Source organism: Drosophila kikkawai, chromosome 2L (assembly GCF_030179895.1).
Source record: "Drosophila kikkawai strain 14028-0561.14 chromosome 2L, DkikHiC1v2, whole genome shotgun sequence".
Taxonomy (NCBI): Eukaryota; Metazoa; Arthropoda; class Insecta; order Diptera; family Drosophilidae; genus Drosophila; species Drosophila kikkawai.
The window spans coordinates 30,731,547-30,756,871 of record NC_091728.1 but is presented as its reverse complement, the minus strand read 5'-3'; the positions used below and the strand labels follow the sequence as shown (position 1 = coordinate 30,756,871).

Here is a 25,325-nt window from a genome sequence, read left to right as displayed (position 1 = left end):
TTCCTTGACTAGCACAAGTAGTCCTTCCTTCACGTTTTGTGATGTGGTTTTCCACTTGTTGCGCATCTGAAGCTCTTGTAGATACTCCATAGATCATTGGTCCTAGAACATTTACTTTAATCTGGACATTAATTCCCATCTTTTCACCAACGTTTTCCCTGGTGAGGCTAGATCGGGAGCGGCGGTCAAAGGTTCACCAATCGAAAAAATGGCCAGGAGTCAGATGACATCTGTGTCAGCGGTCAAGAATTAAGGATTGCTTCGACTTACACGATTACGGTGTTAAGCTCCTAAAATGTTAATGAAGCTGTGGCTGTCACTGATACTAGCAGCCGCTTAGCAGATTTCACCGCAGCTTCCCAAAGACCGCCAAACGATGGTGCTCGGGGCGGTAGGAACTTAAACTCCACTTGCTTTTTATTGCAATGGTTTATAACAGCGATGGGCACGCAGTGGCTCAATTTGCTCACGCTGCTCAAACCGTTATCTTTTTTCGGAGGCGCCAGCATGTCGCACAATTGCAGACGCACAAGTGCAGTGCTCGCGACCAGCGAACCGTGAAGATTTACAAAAACAACCACACTGACCTTTGGCGCAGGTAGCGAGCCCATCGCCGCGATCCCGAGTTTGCAACAACAAAACACAAGCGACCCGAACTCGCACATCGTCCCAAAAACAAGAACAATTTTAAAGGGAACTGTGCGGCTAGCGTTGACTTCTGCACTAAAGAAAAAAGTTTGGATTTCTTTTGCAGTCGTTTTTCTTAGGCGGACATAAATGCACGTAAAAATGGCTGAAGATATTGATCTACTCAAAAAGTTTTTGTCAGTGTATTTTCTCGGCTCGCACATTCTGTGTGTCGCGTGGGTGCGACGGTTCGCAACGCTGGGGGTTGTTGTTGTTTTTTTTTTTTTCAGCGAGCTGCTGCTCAAACCGTTAGATCTCGTGCCCATCGCTGGTTTATAATCTGTTCTTGAGCCTTGTCGGTGAAGATAGCTTCCTCTAAGGCTTTCAATTGATTGTTGGCACCGACAAAGTTTGTTGCGTTGTCACAGTGAATAGTCTGACATTTTCCGCGTCGACCCAAAAATCGTCGCAGGGGCAGCTAAAAATGCATCTGTTGTCAAGTCACTTACTAACTCCAGATGTACTGCCTTTGTTGCGAAACAGCAGAAGACTGCAATGTAAGCCTTATCCGGTCTTTTTCCACGTAGTTTGTGATGAATCCAAATCGGTCCACAGTAGTCAACACCAGAGTTAAAGAATGGCCGAGCTTGTGTTACTCGGTCAGCTGGTAGGTTGCCCATGATTTGTTGCATCAACTTGGGCCGTGCCTTCGTACATCTGACACAGCTGTGAATTATGCTTCTTGCCATTTTTTATTTATTAATTTATTATTAAGAATAGCAAATATCTGCCATTTTGAATCCATATCCTTACCTCAGACCGGATAAGGAGTGATTTTTAATGATATGCTCCGACTCACATCAGGTGGTCAGAGGCAAGGATAGGTGTTTTAAAATATTATTTTTGTTATAGTCTAATGACATTTCAAAATATAACAGAGAGTACATGTCGTTGTAAAGCGAACATAAAACGCGAAAAGGATCGTGTGCCCCGAATTTTTACAAATATCCAAAGCTATAGGCCGAAAGTAACGTAATGGCCTAGAAGGAACTGAAAAACGTATTTAAGAAGATTACTGGAAAAAATATATCCATTTATTAGTTTATGAAGGAGCATCACGCCATGGCAGTTCCGACTATCCTTAAGAGAGGGCAGGTCCAGAAGGCGTAGTCTGTCGGCATACGGAGGAAGGTGGCGATGTGGGTCCCAGTCCAAACCCCGAAGAGCGGACAGAAGGAATTGTTTCTGTACCGATTCGATAAGATCCTGATACTTTGCATATTGAGGGGACCATACGCACGAACAATATTCGAGTATGGGCCGAACCAGGGATATATATAAGAGTTTTGTAGTGTAGGGATCATCGAATTCCTTAGACCATCGTTTTACGAAAGCAAAGACATATAACTGTTTCATTCTGTCTTCCATTTGTTCCGACACGATTCTGCTTTTTATTCTCCTCCTGATTCGGCAAGTTCCTGCATGCTTTTAATTTTATCATAATTTTCTTGTCCACTTGCTTCACCAAAGATATCCATTTTGCGATTTTTCTCCGCTGCAGCAAGTGATCTGGTGTAATACGGCTTCTCCCTCACACTCATTCCCTTTTGCTTTCCGGCGTTAAGACTTCTCGGGACGGCGCACAGTAGCGCCTCTCGAACAATTAGCGTTGCAAAAATCAAAAAAGTCATGTTCGCAAAAACGATTTTAACCATACTTATTCGACAGGAAATTTAACAAGGATTCAGAATCTGCAATAAAATCAATTTTAAGATTTTTTTTGTAGAAGTTATGAGCATTTAAAGTTGAACTTTGTTTCGTTTTTTGCATCATACAAAAAAAAATGTGTAAATTGGTCGACTTTCAGGTAATATTACAAAAAAACCATAAAACCAATGGTCATGGTTTTTACTTTAAATGATAGATACATTCATAAACTATTAAGGAACCTAAAAAAAAACGACACTTTGATTTGGACTTCTACAGGTAAATCGCTACCTGCCAGGTGTCCATTTTTTTCACCTTTTTCTGCCTAAAGTAGTCTATATCTTTTGACGCCAATGCCGGCCACTGACTACACTATGACTACAAGTTCCGTGGATCTTTCCTGGATCAGAATTAACTTTCATCGGCTGCGTCGAGCTGCGTCTGCGGAAATGCAACGCAAAAAACCAAAACAACTCAGGGTAAAATATACCAAAATACCGACACAATTTCATACATTTCAAGAAATATACTAACTGTAGCGCGTGGCGGTTACACTTCGAATTAAAAAAAAAATTTTTTTTCAGTTTTCAAATTATTTTTATTTGAGCAAATACATAAAAATAAACATAAAAAATTAAATAAAAATTTTTGTTTAAAAATTGTTTTCATTGAAAAAAAAATATTTTTTCACTTTGATACCCTTTAAAAAGGCGTATTTGTGGGCGTGGTACTTCATGCAGTACATATATATATTTTACAAGAATTACCTGTCCAATGCCGTTTAAATTATTCGATTACCTTATTTGGTTCAAAAGATATGATTTTTGCAACGCTAAATGAGAAAAGGCGCTACTGTGCGGCGTCACTTGCAATTTTCAGGTTCGGGCTAGCCCCCATATGTAAGATGAGAAAAAACCTTATTATTCTGATCTTGTAAGTTTTAGTTCCGGCTTTTCTGCTTTTTTACTTTTTCATTTTTCGTTTCGTTCTTTCGTCTCTCTCTGCTGATTGACCTTTCTCCCATCGCCTACTGCTTTCCTTGTCCTTTGTCACTATCTTCTCTGCTGTTAGCCAGCTATGTTCCACTACTAAAGAAAAATTTTACAAATATTTTCTGATAATAAGACTGATTTTGTGGATGCATCCAGATGGATGAAGAATTACAAAAGCCTTGACGAATTGAAGCTTAATTGAATTCAAGACCTGTGTAATCTGCCATTGACGACTTAAACGTTTTAACTCCAGTTCATTTTCTTATAAAAAGGCCGACTATAGGATATATTGGAAATTTGGATAGATAGAAACTAAATCAGAAAATATAAAAGAAATTTGTTTGCTAAATATTTGGAAAAGCAAAACATGAATGAAGGTCAAATAGCCGCAATTTATTCAAAAACAAGAAAGGAAGCTAACTTCGGCACGCCGAAGTTTGTATACCCTTGCAGATTGGTTTTGATGTTTATATTATAGATTTAAATGCTGAAAACACACACAAAACAGAATTTCATTACATTTTACCTATACTTATTATGTTTACAGTTTGACAGTTACAGTTTTACATTCCCAGCTTTATATTTTCTCTACATTTCCCGATCGTTCCTATGGCAGCTATAAGATATAGTCGTCCGATTTTCATAAAATTTTTACCAAAATTCTGAAATGATATAAAATGGCTATGTCTCAAAAATTATGCAAAAATATTGAAAAACAGCCAAGTTATAATTTTTTTTCTAAAAATTTATCGAACATTTGTATGGGAGCTATATGATATAGTCGTCCGATCCGGCCCGTTCCGACATATATAGCAGTGAGAGTATATAGAAGACTATATGCAAAGTTTTATTCAGATAGCTTTATGCTGATCAAGAATATATATACTTTATAGGGTCGGAAACGTCTCCTTCACTGCGTTGCAAACTTCTGACTGAAATTATAATACCCTGCAAGGGTATAACGAGTACCCTGTATATTTATTTCTATTACAATGCACGCTTGTATAGTTATAGGAAAGAGATCTCGAAGTATCTATATTTGTCTCGCTCTAAGGAATAGAGAATAAGAAAATATGTATACCTAATTTTTGTTTCTTCTTCAACTTCAATTCAGTCGCAAATAAAATTCCGTAGCATACACACGGTGTTTCTGATATCTCGCTTAAAATTCTGCCGCTCAATAGGTTATGGGCCCAGGCACTGGAGAATTTAAGAATTGTTTGACTGCTGAGGAAGCATGGACCAAGTTGAAGGAGGTTCATCAGCCAAGCGGACCTGTACGAAAGCTACAATTGTACAAGAAATTGCTCAACAAACGGATGGAGCAAGGGCAGAGCATGACGGCACACATAAGTGAATTTGTGGAAATTCTGGATGGTCTAACTGGATTTGGAATAGAGCTTAACGACGAACTACGCACTATTGTTTTGCTATCAAGCCTTCCAGAACAATTCTAACATTTCGTGGTTGCTATGGAGACACGAGATCAGTTGCCTTCGTTCGAGGTTCTCACCATAAAGTTAAAGGAGGAGAGCGAAAGAAAAGGAATAGTAGAAGAACGAGTCGACAATACTAAGGCATTCGCTGCAACACAGAAGCACAACTCACAGACGAAGAGCTATGGACAGAAGAAACAGAAAAATATCGTTTGCTTCAAGTGTGGTGAACAAGGGCACATTAAGTCCCAGTGTCGGAGTGAGGGAGATCACCGCATGGTACCAAGAGATGTGGGGAATCGCCAAAGCAGCCTGCTGCACACCTGTGACGTCAACAACATTGACAATTCAACATGGTGCTTGGATAGTGGAGCAACAAGCCATATGTTTTGCGCAAGAGAGCTATTCACAACGTTTGAGAAGCACACGGAACAGGTCGGACTGGCCGATGCTGGTTTCCTTCAAGCAGAAGGTATAGGTGACGTCAAGATACAGACAGGCTTGTGCATGTTAACACTGAAAAACGTTCTTTACGTTCCGAAGATGACCGGAAATTTTTATTCTGTCCGCAGTGCTGTAAAGAACAGGTGCAAGGTGGGCTTTGACATCGAGAATGCCAAGGTGATGCAAGATGGAGAATGCATAGTAAAAGCCAAAAGGATTGGCAACTTATACTTGTTTGAGGGTGGCCGCAGTAAATGTTTTGCTATGTCAGCTGTTGACGGGATGTTGCTACACAAGAGAAACCGTCACATTAATTTCTCCAGCATGAAAGAGAGTGTATCCAAAGGGATCGTTCGTGGGATAGATAATATTCAGTTACCAGAGAAGATTATTTGCAAAACGTGCATGGTTAGCAAAATCCATGTCCAACCTTTCCCAACAGCAACAAGTAATCGGGCTAAGGAGCTTTTAGAGTTGATACACGCAGATGTATGTGGACCTTTCCCAACACTGTCTCTCGGAGGTTCCAAGTATTTCCTGACTTTCATCGACGATAGGTCCAGGAGGATTTTTGTTTACTTTCTGCGTGGGAAGAACTAGGTGCTGTCCAAATTCATCGAATTTAAGAATGTGGTGGAACGGCAGACAGGAAGAAGGCTTAAATGCCTGCGGAGTGATAACGGCGGAGAATTTGTCAACAAACAGTTTGACGAATGTCTCAGGCAGCATGGAATTGACAGACAGCTAACAATAGCGTATACTCCCCAGCAAAATGGAGTTGCAGAACGGGCAAGTCCAGGCGGGACTGGGAGATACTTTTTGGGCAGAAGCAGTCAACACTTCGGTTTATTTGAGAAACCGCTCCTCCACAAGCGCATTAGAGAGTATGATCCTATGGAAGCGTGGACGCGTAACAGACCTTGTGTAAAACACCTAAAAGTTTTTGGATCTCTTACAGTTACTCTGGACAAGGGTCCGAGAAAGGGCAGCAAATTTCAACCTAAGGGCATGGTTGGGTACTCTGTGGCAGCCAAAGGGTATCGACTGCATGACCCAGCAGCTTGACAACTGGTTGAGAAACGGGATGTTTTATTTGATGAACATCATGACGTGGCATCCAAGGGTGATGCTGTGACGATTGAGCTGGAGGAACCAGAAGAGACCTGCCAGCAGCAGAGACCTGGAGACGCAGAAATCGTTTCTGACTTATCCATCGATGACGACAGCTTAGATGACAGCACAGATCAGTACGAGAGTGCTGAAGATAAGGACGAGGAGGTCGTCCTGGTCGCCCAAAGATCATCAGGACTGGAAAACCTGGACGTCCTAAGAAGCAGTACAACATCCTTGGCGCCCTCGTTTTGGAAAATGTTCCGATTCTATTATCCTGCAAAGAGACGATGGAGAGTACGCATGCCAAGCAGTGGCGTGAAGCTGTGGCAAGAGAATATGATTCTCTGGTTGCCAACAAGACTTGGCAGATCACTTATTTACCCAAAAATCAGCGAGCAATTGGATGCAAGTGGGTGTTCAACGTGAAGCGTAATAAAGATGGCCAAATAGAACGCTTCAAGGCTCGACTGGTAGCAAAAGGATGCTCCCAGCAGTTTGGCGTAAATTACCAAGAAACATTTCCGCCGGTATGCCGATTGGAGAGTGTGCGATTCATTATTGCACTGGCGGCGGAGCTCAAGCTACATCTTCACCAAATAGATGTATGCACGGCGTATCTCAACAGCGATCTGAGTGAAATTGTCTACATGAAGCAGCCGGAAGGCTACTCAGATGAAACGAATCCTGATAAGGTATTGCTGCTGAAGAAAGCAATATATGGTTTGAAGCAGTCAGAAAGGGCCTGGAGCGAGAAGCTAGATGGCGTATTGGTGGATATGGGATTCGTTGCCTGTGACAACGAGCCATGTTTGTACAAGCAGTGTGGAAAACGTAATCTATCACTAATCCTTGTATATATTGACTATACTTATAGCTTGCTAATCGCACGAGGATTTGATGAAAATCAAGAGTAGCATTTCTCAGTCATTCGAGTGCGTTGACAAGGGTCCGCATAACCATTTCCTGGGCATGAAAATCGAACGAGACGGCGATCTTGGAGCGGTTACTTTGGGACATACGCAATACATCAAGGACTTATTGCATGCCCATCGAAGCGAACATTGCACCTTTGTATGCTTCCAAGTAGATTGCACAAGCCCGCAGTGCAAAAAGGTGGATCCTACTATTTATCAGTCGGTAGTGGGAGAGCTTATGTGGCTAGCTTTTACAACAAGGCCAGACATATTGCATTCGGTGTCTAAATTAGCACAATAGAACCAAAACCCGCATGCTGAACACATGGCTATTCGTATTTCCCTCTGTTATGTCCCTATTAATTTTCCAGCGAAATCGGTCGGAAACTTTTTGACTGCCATTTGGCTAGCGGATTCAGATCCGCAAAACCAGAAATTAATTATTTTAAAATACAATGCGATCTTGTAAATGGCAAATATTAATTGTATTTTATTATTTAAGGTGTTAGGAACATTATTGCATAATTATTGCATTGCAAGACGTTGATGCACTATGTACAGTACATATCAAGTGAAACTTGCGACACCAAGCACGTGCTTGTTGTTAGCAGTTAGTAGGCGCGAAGAAATTAAATATAAAAGAATGCGGGGAAACTACTACTGGCGTACTGCCTGGTTGGTTGCTTGTATGCGTACTAAGTGGGTTAAGATTGAAGTTTTTAGTTTTGGGAGGCTATCAATATTAGATATTATGGTGTACAGATCATTATAATTTGCACAGAGGACTCTAAAGGGTTCATGCAGTTCAAAGGATGTTCTACAGTGAGGCAAAACTAATGGTAAAAAGGATCTAGTGTTTCTTATTGGTACGTGAAAATTTAGCTGACCGAGCAAGTCAGTACTTTCAACGTCACCACGGATTAAGTTGTATAAGAATGTAATACCTAGCATGGTTCTACGATTAGATAAGGAGGGTAAGTTAATTAGTAAGAGTCTACTAGAATAAGACGGTAACCTCTGGTTTGCATCCCAGTTTAAACCGCGTAAAGCGAAAGTAATAAGTTCTTTTGAACCGATTCTATGCGTTTACTATGGACGCCATACTGAGGGCTCCAAACCCAGGATCCATATTCTAAGATAGGACGAACAAGTGAAGTATATAACGTTTTTGTAACATAGGGGTCATTAAATTCCTTCGACCACCGTTTAATGAAACCAAGCACACCCCCAGCTTTATTCACCATGCACGAAATATGATCGATAAAGTCGAGTTTAGGATCCAGACGGACACACAAATCATCAACTATATTAATTTTTTCCAAAGAGCAGCCGTTTAGTGTATAAATTGCAGGCTTAGGAGTGACACGGGAGAATGTCATTAGCTTGCACTTAGAGCCATTTAAGTTTAATAAGTTCACGCAGCACCATGTTTGAAATTGTTAAGATCTGTCTGTAAGTCTGATTGGCAAGAAGCGTCGTTATATTGCAGACAAAGCTTGACGTCATCAGCGTACATAAGTACTCTGCAGTTGGTCAAAACTTCGGGCAGATCGTTGATAAATAATGTAAACAGTAGGGGACCCAAATGACTCCCTTGCGGGACACCAGATGTAACCCTAAGAACATTAAATGCTTTATTTTCAAAAAGGACCTTTTGCGTCCTGCCATTTAGATAACATGAGATCCAATTAAGAAGATCAGTCGGAAGTCCCATTAAATCGAGTTTCCGAACAAGAAGAGAATGGTTAAAAGAGTCAAATGCTTTACTGAAATCAGTATAGATTACATCTGTCTTAAAGTTATTTCGGTAGCACTTTATAATAAAGGAAGTGAGCTCCAAAAGATTGGTTGTAATTGATCTTCGCCTCATAAAACCATGTTGACATGGAGAAATAATTGACCTACACAGGTGCTGCAGATGAGCATGTAATAACATTTTCGAACAGTTTAGGGATGGCCGACAACTTAGAGATACCTCTGTAATTGTTGGCAACCAGTTTGCTACCTTTTTTGTGGAGAGGAATAACGAATGATTCCTTCCAAATAAGGGGAAAGTGGGAGGTTTCTAAGGATAAGGTAAACAATTTGAGAAGTGGATTGCACAGGGCTTCGGCACAATTCCTAAGCACACAGCCTGGTATTCCGTCGGGACCTGGTAAAATAACTGGCTTAACACGATGAAGATCTCTAAGAAGAGAGCTTTCGTTAATGGTAGGACTGAAGATTTGGTTCGATTTGGGGATGATGTAAGGATAAGCCTGATTTGGGTCTATTGAGTTGGAGTAAGTGGTTTCAAAAAACTGAGCAAAAAGATCGGCTATTGCCTGATCATTATCTGCTGTTGAATTACCAAAAGAGAGCGAGGACGGATGAGTGGAGGGTTTACGCTTAGATTTAACAAAATTATAAAGCTGTTTTGGGTCCACAGAAAACTGGGACCTGCAACGAGTCAAATAATTATTGTAGCACTGCGCGTTGTGCACGGTAAAGGTGGACCGAGCTGATAAATAACTAGATAGGACAATCGGAGAACCGGTACGTTGATATTTAGCATACAGATTTGATTTTCTATTTTTGAGGCGGGTCAACTCTTTGGTAAACCAAGGAGGCTTGTTTGATGTAGACGGACAGTATAACGGAACACCTTCAATAAAAAATGAATTCATAGCACGATACAAAATATCCACGGCTTCCGCCATGTCAGTGCATGTGTATAGATCGGACCAGTTGTAATCAATTATGAAATTATTCAGCCGTACGAAATCCGTCTTGCTAAAGCAGAAGACTTCTTGGGCTGAACAGTCAGATTTATACAGTGAAACAGTCCCCATGTCGATAGTCACATCGAAAGTGGGATGATAGGGATCTTCGGGTTGCGTCAAGGGCGCCACCCTAGCTAAACTAACACTTTCCGGATCTGAGACAAAACAAAAATCAAGCAAGCGTTCTAAGGAATTTCGTACATGATTGACTTGGGACAGCGAAATGTCAAACAAGCCAGCAATAAAATCATGTGTGATTTTTTATAATTATTTTGTGGTTGCACCATCTGAGTAACTGGAAAAAAAGGGAATTTTCCGGAATTTTTTTCGGTCACTTCAAAAAGCCAATCAAAAAGTAGGTTTTATAATTTTAGATGCGAAGTACAAAATACATTTTTTTCGAATAAATCGATAGCAAAATGGCGGCTGTGCGGCATGTCTTCGTAGGCCCTTTTTTGTTTAAGGGGGTCCGTGGCCGGACAGCTAACGTCCTTAATTTTTGATGTAGAACAAAAAATCTAGTTTGGTTAGTTTCTATACATCAACAGCTATCGACACACGTAGGATTTTTTTATATTGATTTCTTGCAAAATGGTGAGTGATTGAAAAAAAAGTTAAAATTTTCACGAATAAAAAACGTCTGAAAATTTTTGATAAAAAAAATGGTTTTGAGAAAAACGCGTTTAAAGTTTTAAGTACTGTAGAATCCCATATATACACCTGTGAGGCATCGTCGCAGAACGAAAAATTGCGACACTTTTGCAGGACTCTATCTTTTGGTATTTTATTTTTAAGACCCTCATTAATTTTTTAAGTCGGTTCAACATAATTGCAAAGGCATATAAATATCTAATATTAATTTCAAACAATTACTTTTTATGTTGTTGTTGTTTTACAATTAAAAGATCGGCTATTAGATTAAAGTATATGAAAAATTGTTTTTGTTTAAAATACCAGGAAATTCAATCTACAAACTGAAATAAATATTATGCAAAGGGATTTTTTCCACAACATCGGCAATTCTGCTCTTAAGCATTTTGCCAAGAGAACAGCTGATTGTAAAAAATATTTTTAAATGTTTATTTTCAGCCATAAATGCCTATTCTTTCGATTCTATGAATTAAATTAGTGCTTCTTTACTATCTATGAGTTGGAGTCTATTAGCAAACCTTAGACAAATCAAATCCTTTTGTTGAGAGCGGTCAGCTGAAATTATTTGGAAATTTAAGGGAAATATAACAAAATTTTCTTAAATCATCATAAGGAGACAAGTTTTGATAATATTATATATACTCGGTTATGGCTCGACTCATACGAGCTATTAGTTTGCTCTGCTTGTAGTTCATTATTCAGGGGCAAACACCTAGTAAAACTCCACGTAGAACTCGTGTAAAATATTTGTTAATTTTTTTGAGAACGTAGATGCGAAACTATTCTGAGACTCTGAGAAGTCATTAGTCGAGACCCCCAGGGGATATATCGGATATCACCGGGGTCATGGTGTCAATCCCGAAACACATACGAAACCGAATATATTTTAGCGCTCGATTTAAAAATTCTTGAATTAAATCATGAGGTCAAGAGTTTGCTGTTGGGAGCCAATGTCAATGCTGGGATCCGCCTACATGCTGTGCCTCAATTGCGGTTTTTTGCGCCTGCACTCATAAAAATGTTTGCCTAAAATCGCCCTAGAAAAGCCGCTTTTCGCCCGTGTATTTAGAAATTCGCCATAGAACGGGTTCCAAAGGCGAGTCGCTCTAGATTTGAGAAAATTTGCCCTAAAAATTCGCCCGTAATTAAAGAAAGAAATTGAACGAAGCGAATCCGAAAATTTTGAGGAAAATATGTAAATTAACCCAAAGAAAGTGTATTTATGGCGGCTTTTTTTGATTTTACGGTGCCTTGCCTTAAATTCATGAAAACCTTTTCTTAATTCCAAAAAAATTTTCTTAGTTTAAGGGCGATTTTTTTTATGGATTTTTTTCTTAAATCTAGAAAAATATTTTTATGAGTGTAGAGAATTATTTAATAGCTCAATACTATAAAATTGGCTCTCTAGAGCCCAGATGAGCCAATGAGTTTTACAGAAACTCGATAATACCTCTAAACCTTTGGTTTGCCGCATGAAATACATCACATCCCTTTTAAGGTCACTACAGGCCTTATAGCAGTATCGAAAGCCGATATTGTTACTCACATCATCGACAGTCCGGGCAACAACACGAATTGACACACCCAATGGCGAGATCGCATGCAGAAACAGCCTTTTTGTAGATAAGAGGATAATTGGAATTTCCTATCTAAACATTAATCGTAAGCCACTTAGTACCCATGAAAGCAAACAAACTGGGAGCACGCTATTGCTACTATTGCGCCTCTTAACCCATAAGTACCAAACAGGTTTTTCGTGCCAAAAAGTTTTCCTTAAGTACAGCAATAGAAGTGCATTAATGTCTATCTATAAAAAACGGCCACTTTACGTACACAGTTTGGCAGGTTTTAAAGCTAAACAGATCTCTAAAATATTTGACTTTAAATTTGTACATTGCACATTGGGCCAGCGAGCCGATATTTCGACAAAAATTAAAGTCTTAAAGCTAGACTCTTGAAATTTGGTACATATGATAGTGTCAATACATATAAGAATATATGTAAGTTTTAAACCGACCACGCCTTCCCTAGCCGCCCATATATGATAGGTTTCCCCTTATTGATACTTGTACGGTTGTCGAGAGAGGCTGTAAATAAAACGAGCGTCTGACGTTGTTGAGTTGATATTTTATTCGTTCAAATCCTATCTTAAATAGCTAACATGAGAATGTACATTATTGATCTTAGTTCTAGACCCACGCATCGGACAGTTCCCGATCGTGGGAAATACTCTAAGTGCGATAAGGGAGCTCACAGTCACCCCGATAGCACATATGGTATCTAAAACAAACCCAGACAGCTCGCATGAGGTCATATTTCGGGTTGCTTGTATTTACGTAGGCCCAAGTGGCGGCAGTACTTATAGATAGACAAATGCAGTACATTGCTGCAAAGATTTAATACCTAACATATGTATGTAGATATGTGATTATAGTTTATTGATAATATGCGGTTATATATAGGATAATTGTATCAGAGAGCTTTTGACTTTCATAGCGAACGGTCGTGTTTTTGTTTTGCGCTCCGAACTTTTGTGTTGTTTTGCATTTAAACCACCGGGGTCCAAATTTTAAATTGTTAAAATACAATTCGTAATTTTGCCGTTTCGCTACGCGAGTGCATGTGCATGTGGCTTTCAGTGTTTAATTAATATATATATAATTAATCACCTTTAGTTTTTGTGTTTTTGCGTTTTCTTATCCCCTCTTTGTGTTGTCCCGTTTATTTGCTTCTAGCAGCAGCATTTAACCGGCTCCAAAGCTTTCGTGTTTCTCTTCTCACCCACGCTTACGCTCCCGCTCTCTTGTTTTTCGGTACTGCTTATCTGCGCACCGTGGGTAAAGACTAGTGAAAATGGTTCCAAATATGATTTGTGATATTAAAGGCTGCCAAAAGGAGGTTTTGGCAGATCAGCCCAGCCTTTACTGCTGGCTTTGCGATGCGGTCGTTCACGCTAAGTGTCTAAGCTTAACGGGCCGTATCGCTGACGCAATTTCGGCCAAAAATGGCTTGCGCTATTGTTGCCATGCCTGTCGTGAGGTGGAGAAGGATATGTTATCCTTCATGCGGCAAACCAAAAGCGGTTTTAGTGAACTTAGGGTCAACTTCCGCAAAACAAATGACCTGTTCACAGCGCTGGACGCTCAATTTAGCGGCATGAAGCTGCTAAGCGAGTCACCAAAGCGCAAAAAATCTGCTGCTGGTCGGCTGCAATTGGGCGAACCCCAGCCACCAAAGATTTGGCACACTCCCTCGGCACAGCCCCCGTCACCGACACCAGCTCCAATGGTGTTAAGATCGGGAACGGCTAAAGATTCGGCATTCGAAGGTGCCGGGGCAGAAATGGCAGCAGCTCCGCCAGTATTAATAGTTGAGTCCGCTGCGGGGTCTCAATCTCTGACTCCGCAGACTTCAAAAAAAATCTCGGCTATCCCAAAGGGCAAAAATAGGGCTGAACCACTAGCAGAAGTCGGTAATGCTGCGTTACCAAAAACCCTCACCGCTATTCCACCATTAAAAACAATATTTGTTTCCCGGCTTGCCCCTGATCTCGCATCGGAAGATGTACTAGCTCATATACGGAGCAAAACACAAGCCAAAAGTGTGAAAGTGGAAAAATTCAATTTCTCATACCCCAGAGATATCTCATCTTTCAAGATAAGTGTCTCCCTCGATCTTTTTGACACAATTTGTTCTGGTGACTTCTGGCCCGAGCACGCTGTAGTCAAGGAGTACGAGGTAAAGATAAAGAAAAAACGGCCTTCACGGCCGGCACAAACCACAGTGACTGCGGGCGTCACGGCAGTGCCAAAAAACTAAATACCTCCCTCCTACTTACCTATCAGAATACTAGAGGCCTACGCAGCAAGCTCTCTAAATTATATTCTGATAGCTTTTCGTTTGCATCCCAGGTGATTGTGTTTACTGAAACCTGGTTAAAGCCGGAGATTCTCAGCTCCGAAATTTTTCCGGGTAAGTACACAACTTATAGATTGGACCGTCATTCCCATCGAGGTGGTGGAGTTTTAATTGCCGTTGACTCCACCCTTAGTTCCGAACTGGTTCAAATTGACGATCTCACAGGTATTGAATTTATCTGTGTAAAACTATCATTCCCAGGTAGTTTTATCTATATAACCTGTTCTTACGTTCCTCCATCTGCTGAAGAGCCTATTTATTGGAAACACCTTTCGGCAATTCAGGTCGTTTCCAACATGCTTTCGGATAGAGACCAACTAATAACTCTAGGAGACTTCAATATACCTGGTGCTCGTTGGTCATCAGATGGTACGTCCAATGTCCTCCAAACTGCGGCACAGCATGACCTGATAGATGGCTTGCTTGACATTTCTTTGTCCCAAGTTAACCATGTCTTAAATTCTTTAAATCGCTTACTAGATCTGTGTTTCGTCTCTGATCCTGTAGGTGTAAACTTAACAAGAGTTGATCCATTGACGCTTCCCGAAGACCCTTACCATCCTACTTTCGAAGTGACCATCGATTTGGGGACTGTCGTAAAGACCAAACCTGATTTGAGTTTCTCAGTGACTAAAGTTCGCTGCTTCCGTAAAGCAAATTTTCAAACGCTAGATATCTTGATTTCCCAATTTAATTGGTCTGAACTTTACAGTTGTACTGACATGGCGTCCGCCGTGGATATTTTTTACAGTGCCATGAATTCGTTCTTTGCATTGTGTGTTCCTTTAGCCTATCCGTCGGTTTCTAGTAAACCACCTTGGTTCACCAAAGAGCTGACACGCCTAAAAAACGTTAAGTCTAGGCTTTATAATCGCTATAAACGCACCGGATCTCCTACTGTTCATTCAAGATATCTTAGTGCTCGGTCGAAGTTTACCGTGCTTAACGCGCAATGTTATAAAAGTTATTTAACTCGTTGTAGGGTTCAGTTCACGCAGGACCCGAAACAGTTTTATAACTTTGTTAATACTAAGCGGAAACCCAATTTACATCCTTCATCGCTTTCGTTTAAGAACGCTACAGCAAACTCTGATCAGGCCATCGCCGATCTCTTTGCCGAGTTTTTCAAAACTACGTATTGTTCCTCAAATAGCTTAGATCAGACTTACTCTTTTGATTTGCCCAAGTCGAACCTAATTTTCAGTCCTATTTTAACCGAAAGCTCCCTTAGTTCGGATCTTCATCGTGTAAAACCAGTTTACTCACCGGGTCCCGATGGAATACCAGGCTGCGTGCTCAGGTATTGTGCCGGAGCTCTGTGCAATCCCCTTCTGAAATTGTTTACCTTATCTTTAGAAACCTCAGAATTTCCCCTTATTTGGAAGGAATCATTTATCATTCCTCTCCACAAAAAAGGTAGCAAATCGGACGCCAGCAACTATAGAGGAATCTCTAAGTTGTCGGCAATTCCAAAACTTTTCGAGAATGTAATTACTCCCCACTTGCAGCATTTATGCAGATCCGTAATTTCACCATGTCAGCATGGTTTTATGAGGCGAAGATCGACCACTACAAATCTCCTGGAACTCACCTCTTTCGTTATTAGAGGTTTCCAACGTAACTTTCAAACCGACGTGATTTACACAGACTTCAGTAAAGCTTTTGACTCGGTTAATCACTCTCTTCTTGTAAGGAAGCTTGACTTAATCGGGTTTCCTGTCGATCTTCTTAAATGGATTTTGAGCTATTTGAGCAACAGAATTCAAAAGGTTCTGTTTAAAAATGCTCTATCCAAATTCCTCAGAGTCACTTCTGGCGTCCCACAGGGTAGCCACCTCGGCCCGCTGCTATTTACATTGTTTATCAATGACCTCCCGCTGGTTTTAACGAATTCTAGAGTACTTATGTACGCTGATGACGTTAAGCTATGCTTGCAGTATAAGGACAGCTCTTGCCAGTCAGACCTGCAATCGGATCTTAATAACTTTCAAGCATGGTGTCGTGCTAATTTATTACATCTCAATAGTTCTAAATGCAAGCTGATGACATTTTCACGTGTCACTCCCCAGTCTGCCACATATATGCTAAATGATTGCGCTCTTGATAGAATATCTCTTGTTGATGATTTAGGCGTTCGCTTAGACCCTAAACTTTCGTTCTCTGAACATATTTCGTGCATGGTTAATAAAGCCAAAGGCATGCTCGGTTTTATTAAGAGGTGGTCGAAGGAATTCGATTCCCCTTATATAACGAAGACCCTTTTTACTTCGTTAGTTCGCCCTATATTGGAGTATGGTTCATGCGTCTGGAGTCCTCAATTCGGAATCCATATTAACCGTATTGAATCTGTACAAAAGAACTTTTTACTTTTCGCCCTCCGTGGCCTACCTTGGGATGCTGATGAGAGGCTACCGTCGTATTCAAGTAGACTCCTATTAATTAACTTACCCTCCCTAGCTAACCGTAGAACGATGCTTGGTGTCGTATTCCTTCATAACCTAATAAACGGTGATGTTGAGAGCCCCTTTCTTTTAGGGCAGCTTAACTTCCACGTTCCCCGACTAACATCTAGAACCCTAATCCCTTTATTTGTAAATCACTGTAGGCGGGAGTTTGAAGTACATGAACCCTTTAGGGTTTTATGTACGGATTACAACCGCCTCTCTGACATTATAACTCGTAGTGACAGCCCTTCCGTACTAAAAACTTTAATACTTGTTGAGTTAGCTCGTAATGTATCACCTTAATCTAATTTTGCATGCGTTTTTATTTATTTATTGTAGTATTTAGTTACATTATATTAATTTTTTAATATTTATTTTGCATGCGTTTTTATTTATTTATCGTAGTTATTAGTTAGTTACATAATATTATACTTTTTTATATTTATTTTGCATGCGTTTTTACTTTTACTTTACTTATATATATATATAAATAAATTATATTTTTTTCTTAGTAAATTTTATTTGTGTACTCTCGTAACGTTTCCTCGTTCTTTTCTTCCTTCATTAACCGCGTCTATCTAGTTCGCGATTCGTGCCGTACGTCACGCGGCTGCGCCCCTCGGTCGGTTGGGCGGGAGGTGGAAGCGGGACCCCGCGCAAAAAAAAAAAAAAAAAAAAAAAAAAAAAAAAAAATTGACAAAAGACAACTGCGACGGTTCAGTTACAACGTTTTGGTTTACAGCTTTTAAACAACTTTCGGCTATGGGTTTCTGCTTCGGCTCTCAACTTATACGGCTCTTAATCTGCTTTACTCCGACAACTTCTGCACACGTCTTCCTCTTCAGCAACTTCTAGACGACACTGCCAACTTCTCTCTCCAACCCGTACTGCTAACTCCTCGATATATCGGCTGCTTACATTCGGTCATCCTGCTCCTCGTCGTCTGTCCCAGACGACAACAAGTCTTCATTTGCTGCAACATACCTCCATAACTTGACATTATCTACGCTTGTGGATGTATAATTCGGCCCTTCAAAATCGGCAGCCTTCTTGACTTCATAGCGGCCACAGCGTTTGACCTTTACCACTTCGTAAGGACCAAGAAAAGAATTGGCCAGTTTCCTACCGGCGACGAACTGCGTCCGCTTAATAGCGACCAAGTCTCCTTCTTTATATGTGGCCTCCTTCTTTCTCTTCTTGTCATAATTTTGCTTATACACATCCTGGGCTTTCTGCATCTCCATCCTAGCTTCGCGACGCATTTCCTGTCTTTCCATCTCAAAGTCTTCCATCAGTTCCTGTTCCAGGATCGAAGTTAGCTTGTCTGTAATGTTGGTCAGCATCTTCGTACCAAACATAAGCTCAAACGGTGCTTTCTGTGTAGTCGAATGAATATGCGAGTTGATTGCTTTTTGTACATCGGCGACGAACCTATACCATTTTGTTGTATCGTCTGCAGAAAGTTTACTAATAATGGACAGGATTACGCGATTAACTCGCTCTATCTGGCCGTTGCCTCTAGCCACTCCAGTTGTTGTCCATACGTGCTGAATGCCATTCTGTTTGACGAATTCCTCAAAAGCGTCTGAAGTGAAAGCTGCACCTCTATCAGTCAGTTTCTTCCAGCTTTTTGATAACTTCATCGGCCCCTGTAGATTTTGTAGCAAACAACCACACGAACTTCGAAAATCCATCGACCATTGCAAAAATGTATTTGTACAGTTTCGCCGTAGAATCCATTGGGCCTAGATGATCTAGATGCAGCGTCTGTAACGGTTGACCTCCTTTGTCTATGCAGTTCAGATAACCTTCCTGTTTACCTGTTTTCTTATTGGTCATTATGCACTTTATGCATGTGGCGATAACCTGGGACACCTTCCGCTCCATGTGTGGGATAAAAAATTGCTGCTGCAGGCTGTGCATTGTTTTTGTTAACGCAAAATGTCCATCTGAATGAGCTCCGGTTATAATTTCATGTTCCATTGCCTTGGGTACAACTATTAGATCACGTCCATCCATATGCTTGTACAAAACATCGCCTTTCAGTTTATATTCTTGGTATGGTCCTTTCTCCAGGATACATATGACTGCATTAATGAACTCGTCCATCCGTTGTGCTTTCTTAAGACGGGCTGATATTTCTGTTCCCACCAGCAGAATACTTGGAAATCGGCTTAAGCAATCAACATGTTTCATCCGATCAGCGCTACGATGCTCCACTGCAAACGAATAATCCTGTAAGGACAAAATCCATTGAGCAACCTCGCGAGGAACATCTTTCTTCTTGATTGTTTGAGTAAACGCCGCGCAGTCAGTTACCAATACGAAGTTAACACCCAGCAGGTAGTGTCTAAACTTCTCGATCGCCAAATATGCTGCTTTGACCTCCAGAATATAACTGTGTCGTTTGGAATCGCTTTCCGAGGTCTTCTTGCTCCAGAAAAATATTGGGTGAAGATTCTCCCCAAACCGCTGCAGCAACGTCGCGCCAAAGCCATCTTTCGATGCGTCTGTATGTAGTTCCGTGTGTGCATTCTGCGAATAGATGCGAAGAACTGGTTCTTGGCAAAGGCTAGCCTTCAGCTGATTAAATGCGTTCAGCTCCTCGGTGTCCATCTTAAATTCGGCATCCTTTTTCAGCAGGTTTGTTAGTGGTCTTGCTATGTGTGCGTATCCTTTTATAAACTTGCGAAAGAATCCAGTCAGACCCAAGAACGACTGCACTGCTTTAACATTTGACGGGATCGCAAATTGCTTCACTGCTCGAGTTTTTTCGAAGCCGGGCCAAATCCTTCCGTTTTCAACTGTATGTCCAAGGAAATCAATCTTACTTTCAAGGAAACGGCACTTTTTCCATTTTATGATTAATGAAAAACGAGCAGCAACCTCCAGGACTAATTTCAACTTCTTCAAGCACTCGTCTGCTGTCATGCCGTATATTATTATGTCATCCATATAGATTTGCATAACATCTCGGAAAACCAGATCTTGGAAAACGGCGTTTATAAAACGTATGAACGTTGCTGGCGAGTTTGTGAATCCAAAGGGCGTCTTATTGAACTCAAACAGGCCCTCCTTCGTTATAAAAGCTGTGTATTTTCGACTCTCCTCTTCTACCGGAACGTGGAAAAAACTGTTTTCCAAATCCATCACAACAAACAGCTTCGCTGACTGCAGCTTCTCGAGGACATCATCCATAAGCGGCACGGGAAAGCAGTCCTTTAAAACCATGGCGTTGAGTTGACGAAAATCAACGCAGACTCTGTTGGATCCATCCTTTTTTTTGACGATGACGACTCTGCTGGCAAAATTCGACGTCGACTTGCGTACTACTCCGCTTTGAATCCATTCCGCAACTTGATCGCGGATCGCTTCGCATTCTACGATAGAGTACCGGCTGGGCTGCTATTTAAATGGTGTCATCTTCTCCTTTGGCACAATCTTCAGCTCGATTGGGCTTTTAGCAGCGGGCGATTCCGGCTTATAAGACTTAACCATGGATCGTATCACTGGTTCGAACTGCGGAGGAGTATGGATTTCAATATCGGCTTCGACAACATTATATATACTTAGCTCATTGTGCGCCTCTTGTTCCACCGGCGCAACCTTCTGAGAAAAGTGAAAGCCATCCTTATCCAAAACGACGCAGAACTTGGACATAAAATCGTAGCCCAGCAGACCGTTGTACTCCAGTTTGTCATCCGGCACCACGACGAATTTCTGCTGAACTTTTATGTTGTCTACCAGCACATCAGCAAAAAAGTATCCTTCTGGGAATGTTTTCGTGTTGCCAAGGCCTCTCAGCAGTGCTACAGACTTCTCCAATTGTGCATCCGGAAACATTTTAAACACGCTGCCTTTAACGATGGACACATCGGCACCTGTGTCAACCAAGCAATCGATGGCGACTTTATTGATGACAACACATTTAAGGCGGTTATTGTCACGTATTACTTTTACGCTTTGCACAGCTTTTGGGCAATTTCTCGACATGTGACCAGTTTCACCGCACTTGAAACATTTAGTTGCAGATTGACAATCCTTCCTGAGATGTGCTGTTGACCCACAATTGAAACAATGCACTGCTCTTCCAGCGTAGTCTGGTTTTTTTCCTGCTCCGGCTGTATGCTTATGCACTGGTTCGCGTTGTGTCATCTGCTCGAATATTGCATACTGGCTCTGTAGTTCATCATACGACTTGCAACTGTACATGCTGTATTTGTACTCGTTTTTAATGTTCAAGCCGTCGACGATGTACCGAATAACTGACATTACATCCACGCCATCAACGAGCGCTGCAATTTGCCTCATCTGCAGAACATACTCGTGGAACGATTCAGCTTCTTGTTTCTTTTTCTCACCCAGCTTCTTATGTACATCAGCGCTAGCGTATGTACGTTTAAATTCAGCGATCAACACACTTTTCAGCTCATTGTATGTTCCAACGAAGACTGTGTTCAAGAACAAAGCTGCTGCTTTGGTCATTTTACTGCGAGCTTGTACATAACGCTGCTTTTCATCCAAGACGTAGGCATCTGCATTTTTTTCAAAGTTCACAAACCACTGCTCTACCGGAATATTTTGTCCATCAAACTCCGGTACCACCTTCGAAAAACTTTCTGGTGAAATAATACTGGTGCTTTGTGTTTTCTGAGCATTTTGGCATTGCAAGCTTAAAAACTTCACTATTTCCTCCAGATTTTTACTGTTTTGCAAAACTTGTTGTTCCATCGTTGGGGTTTTCAGTTGATTCAAAGCCAATTTGTCGTCTTCCCTTTGTGTTTCTGCTTCCGCCATATACTTATTCTTTTCGCCAACTGTAGATCGAGTGTTATATGGTTGTTTCTGTTGCACTGCTGGTTTCGGTGGTTCTAACGGCTTTTGTACGGCTAGAGGCTTCGTTTCAATTTTCTGTCTCTGTTGCACTGCTGGTTTTGATGCGGCTTTTCTCGGTGTGTTTGCGGCTTTTTTCGGAGTACTTCCTTTTTTCATATTCCACTGCAGGTTTTTGAAGAAATACGAGTTAGCATAACTTTTCTAACAGCGTCGACACAATTAACTGTTCATCTGCGCAAGTTTCGACACGGTTGAGCAAGGTTGAGCCCCCAAATGTAGATATGTGATTATAGTTTATTGATAATATGCGGTTATATATAGGATAATTGACAAAAGACAACTGCGACGGTTCAGTTACAACGTTTTGGTTTACAGCTTTTAAACAACTTTCGGCTATGGGTTTCTGCTTCGGCTCTCAACTTATACGGCTCTTAATCTGCTTTACTCCGACAACTTCTGCACACGTCTTCCTCTTCAGCAACTTCTAGACGACACTGCCAACTTCTCTCTCCAACCCGTACTGCTAACTCCTCGATATATCGGCTGCTTACATGTATATACATGTTCGTGTGTTCTTTCTGAACAACGGTAATAAATAAATAAAATTCAACAAATGTTTTAAATTCATTTTTTTAACACTTAACCTTAATATTAATAAGTAAAAAATAACAATACATTCAAAATGACTATGGTAGGTAGGTAGGTATAAGTGGTGAGGCAGCCCTGGCCGCCTCCAATTAGAGCTGAGCTCCGTTTTGATCCACACCCTCGATTTGTTGTTGTCTGCGCCCTACTTAGTACCAGCCCGTGTCATTCAGGTAAGCTAGGATGACCGCTACTGGCTGCCTTCCAACTTCCCCTAGTGACTCAAGTTGGTGTGCTCCGAAGTGTCGGGCTCTTTGTTTGTTGAGTGCCGGGCAGTGGCACAGCAGATGCTCTGGTGTCTCCTGCTCGCTTGGTTCCTTGCAGCTTCTGCATTGTGATTGTAGGGTAGACCCATCTTACAGGCTTGCCTGCCTATTGGCCAGTGGCCGGTGATGGTTGCCGCTATCCGCCTGATGTCCTTTTTGCTTCCTATTGAATTCTGGCCAGCATAGTTTCGATCTTCTGTGCTCTGCCTTCGTCGACCATTCCTTGCTGGCTAATTGTTTGAAATGGTCATGAATTTCGGACTGGACTGAGTTCAGGGAGATCTGTATGTCTGTTGTTGCTGAACACTGACCCTTTTCTGGCCAGCTCGTCTGCTTTCTCGTTTCCGTCTATGTCATTGTGTCCGGGTACCCAGGCTATTTGTACTCTGTTGTCTTCTGCTAGTCTGTTTAGTGCCCCTTTATATTTGACCACTAGTTTTGAAGTCGTCCGTGCTTGTGCGAGGGATTTGATCGCCGCCTGGCTATCTGAGTATATCCTCACCTTGGTATTCCGGAGGCCTCGATCTAGCGAAAGTTCGGCAGCTTTCAATATCGCGAGAACCTCCGCCTGGAAAACCGTCGCTGACTCTGGGAGGTGGAAGTATTCCTCCACCTTCCAGCTCTCGGCGTAGATTCCGGCCCGAACTCCGCCGCTCATCTTTGAACCGTCGGTGTAGAGTGATACTTCATCCGGTTCGGTTACTCTTCCTCTCTTCCAGTCTTCCCTTGTAGGGTATATAGTGGTGTATGTGTTACCGAATCGCAGTTCGGTTGTCATGTAGTCTGTGTCTACTGTCGTCCGATAGTTTATCTCGTTCAGAATCCTGCAGTGCCCGGTGTGGTAGTCTTTCCAGCCTTGACTAGCCTTAAGTCGTACCGCACCTTGTGCTGCAGTGTTCCTGATGAAATGCTCTATCGGTATTATGTTTAGGATGGCGTTCAGCGCCGCCGCGGGGCATGATCTCAGTGCTCCTGTGAATCCTGCGCATGCTGATCTCTGTATCCTTGTTAGTTTCTGTACGTTGTATGCCCTAGTTAATGCTGGCCACCATACTAGTACTCCGTATGTGAGTATGGGTCTTACCACCGCTGTGTAAAGCCATATTATTATCCTGGGGTGGATGCCCCAGTTCTTTCCGAACATCTTCCTGCAGGAATAGAATGCTATGCTTGCTTTCTTGACTCTCTCGTTAATGTTTTGTTTCCATGACAGTTTCGCATCCAGTATCACTCCCAGATACTTTGCCTGCTGTGATATCTCTAGTTCTATGCCATCTATCTTTGGCTTTGTGAAGCTAGGGACCATAGTTCTCCTAGTGAAGAGCATTAGTTCCGTTTTACTTGGATTTATGCCCAATCCGCAGGCTTTTGCCCATGCATTGAGTTTAGTGAGTGCCCTTGTCATTAGTTCGCTGATGACGTCGGGGAATGGTCCTGAAGTGAGTAGGACTACGTCGTCTGCGTATGCTACCACTTTTACTCCTTCGCTATTTAGTGTTCTTAGTACGTCGTCCATGTTTATCAGCCAGAGCAGTGGGGACAGGACTCCCCCCTGAGGTGTGCCCCTCTTCACAAATCTTGTGTGATGAGTGCCACTCAGTTCGGCTGTTATCCTCCTGCTCGTCAGCATTGCGCCAATCCATGCCCTGATACCTCCCTTTACTCCTATACCGTTGAGGGAACTCAGGATGGAATCCGCATTGACGTTATTAAAGGCTCCTTCTATGTCCAGGAAGGTGGCCATGGCGTAGTTTTTGAAAAGTAGAGCCTTTTCTAAGTATCGCACTACCTCGTGTAATGCTGTTTCCGTGGATCTGCCTTTCCTGTACGCATGTTGCGCATTGGAAAGGTTTTTCTCCGTTCTTTCTCTGATGTGGATATCATTGATCCGTTCCAGTGTTTTCCTTAGGAAGGAGGTAAGGCTTATCGGCCTATAATCCTTGGCTTGGATGTGTCCCCTTCTTCCTGGTTTTGGTATGAAGACTACCCTCGCTTTCTTTCATGGAAGTGGTATGTGTGCTGTTTTAATGCATGCCTGGAAGATTGCTTGCAGCCATTTTCCCGTGATTGCTTTTGTTGTTTGTAGCATTGCCGGTATTACTCCGTCTGGACCCGGGCTTTTGTATTTGTCGAAGGAATCTATCGCCCAGTGGATTCTTTCCATGGTGATGATCTCTTCTACTTGTAGCTGCTGGTCTGCCCCCTGGCTTTCCATTATTCTAGGTTCTTCGTTTTGGTTTCCTGGGAAATGCGTATTCAGCAGGATTTCCAGTGACTCTTCAGCCGACGTACTTCCTGTCCCATCTGGTTTGTTTATGAGCGTGGGGCTTGTGTGTCCTCTCGATAGGATTTTACTTAGCCTCGCCGTGTCTTTGACTCCTTCAAGCGATTCACAGTAGCTGCTCCAAGATTCCTTCTTGGCTACGTAGATTGCCTTTTTGTATTCTTTGTGTATTGCTTTGTACGGCTGCCAGTCTTTGGTTCCGTAACTTGTGTTGAAGGCTTTTCGAACTTTCTTTCTGAGCTCGCATAGCTCTTTGTTCCACCATGGTGGGTATGTCTTCTTAGAG

The 25,325-nt window shown here is 41.8% G+C and overlaps 1 protein-coding gene across 1 annotated transcript in view; it reads left to right on the top strand.

Annotated features, from left to right (window-relative positions):
* The window catches only part of dpr21 (defective proboscis extension response 21), a 306,824-nt gene that overhangs the window by 277,793 nt on the left and 3,706 nt on the right, over positions 1–25,325 (top strand).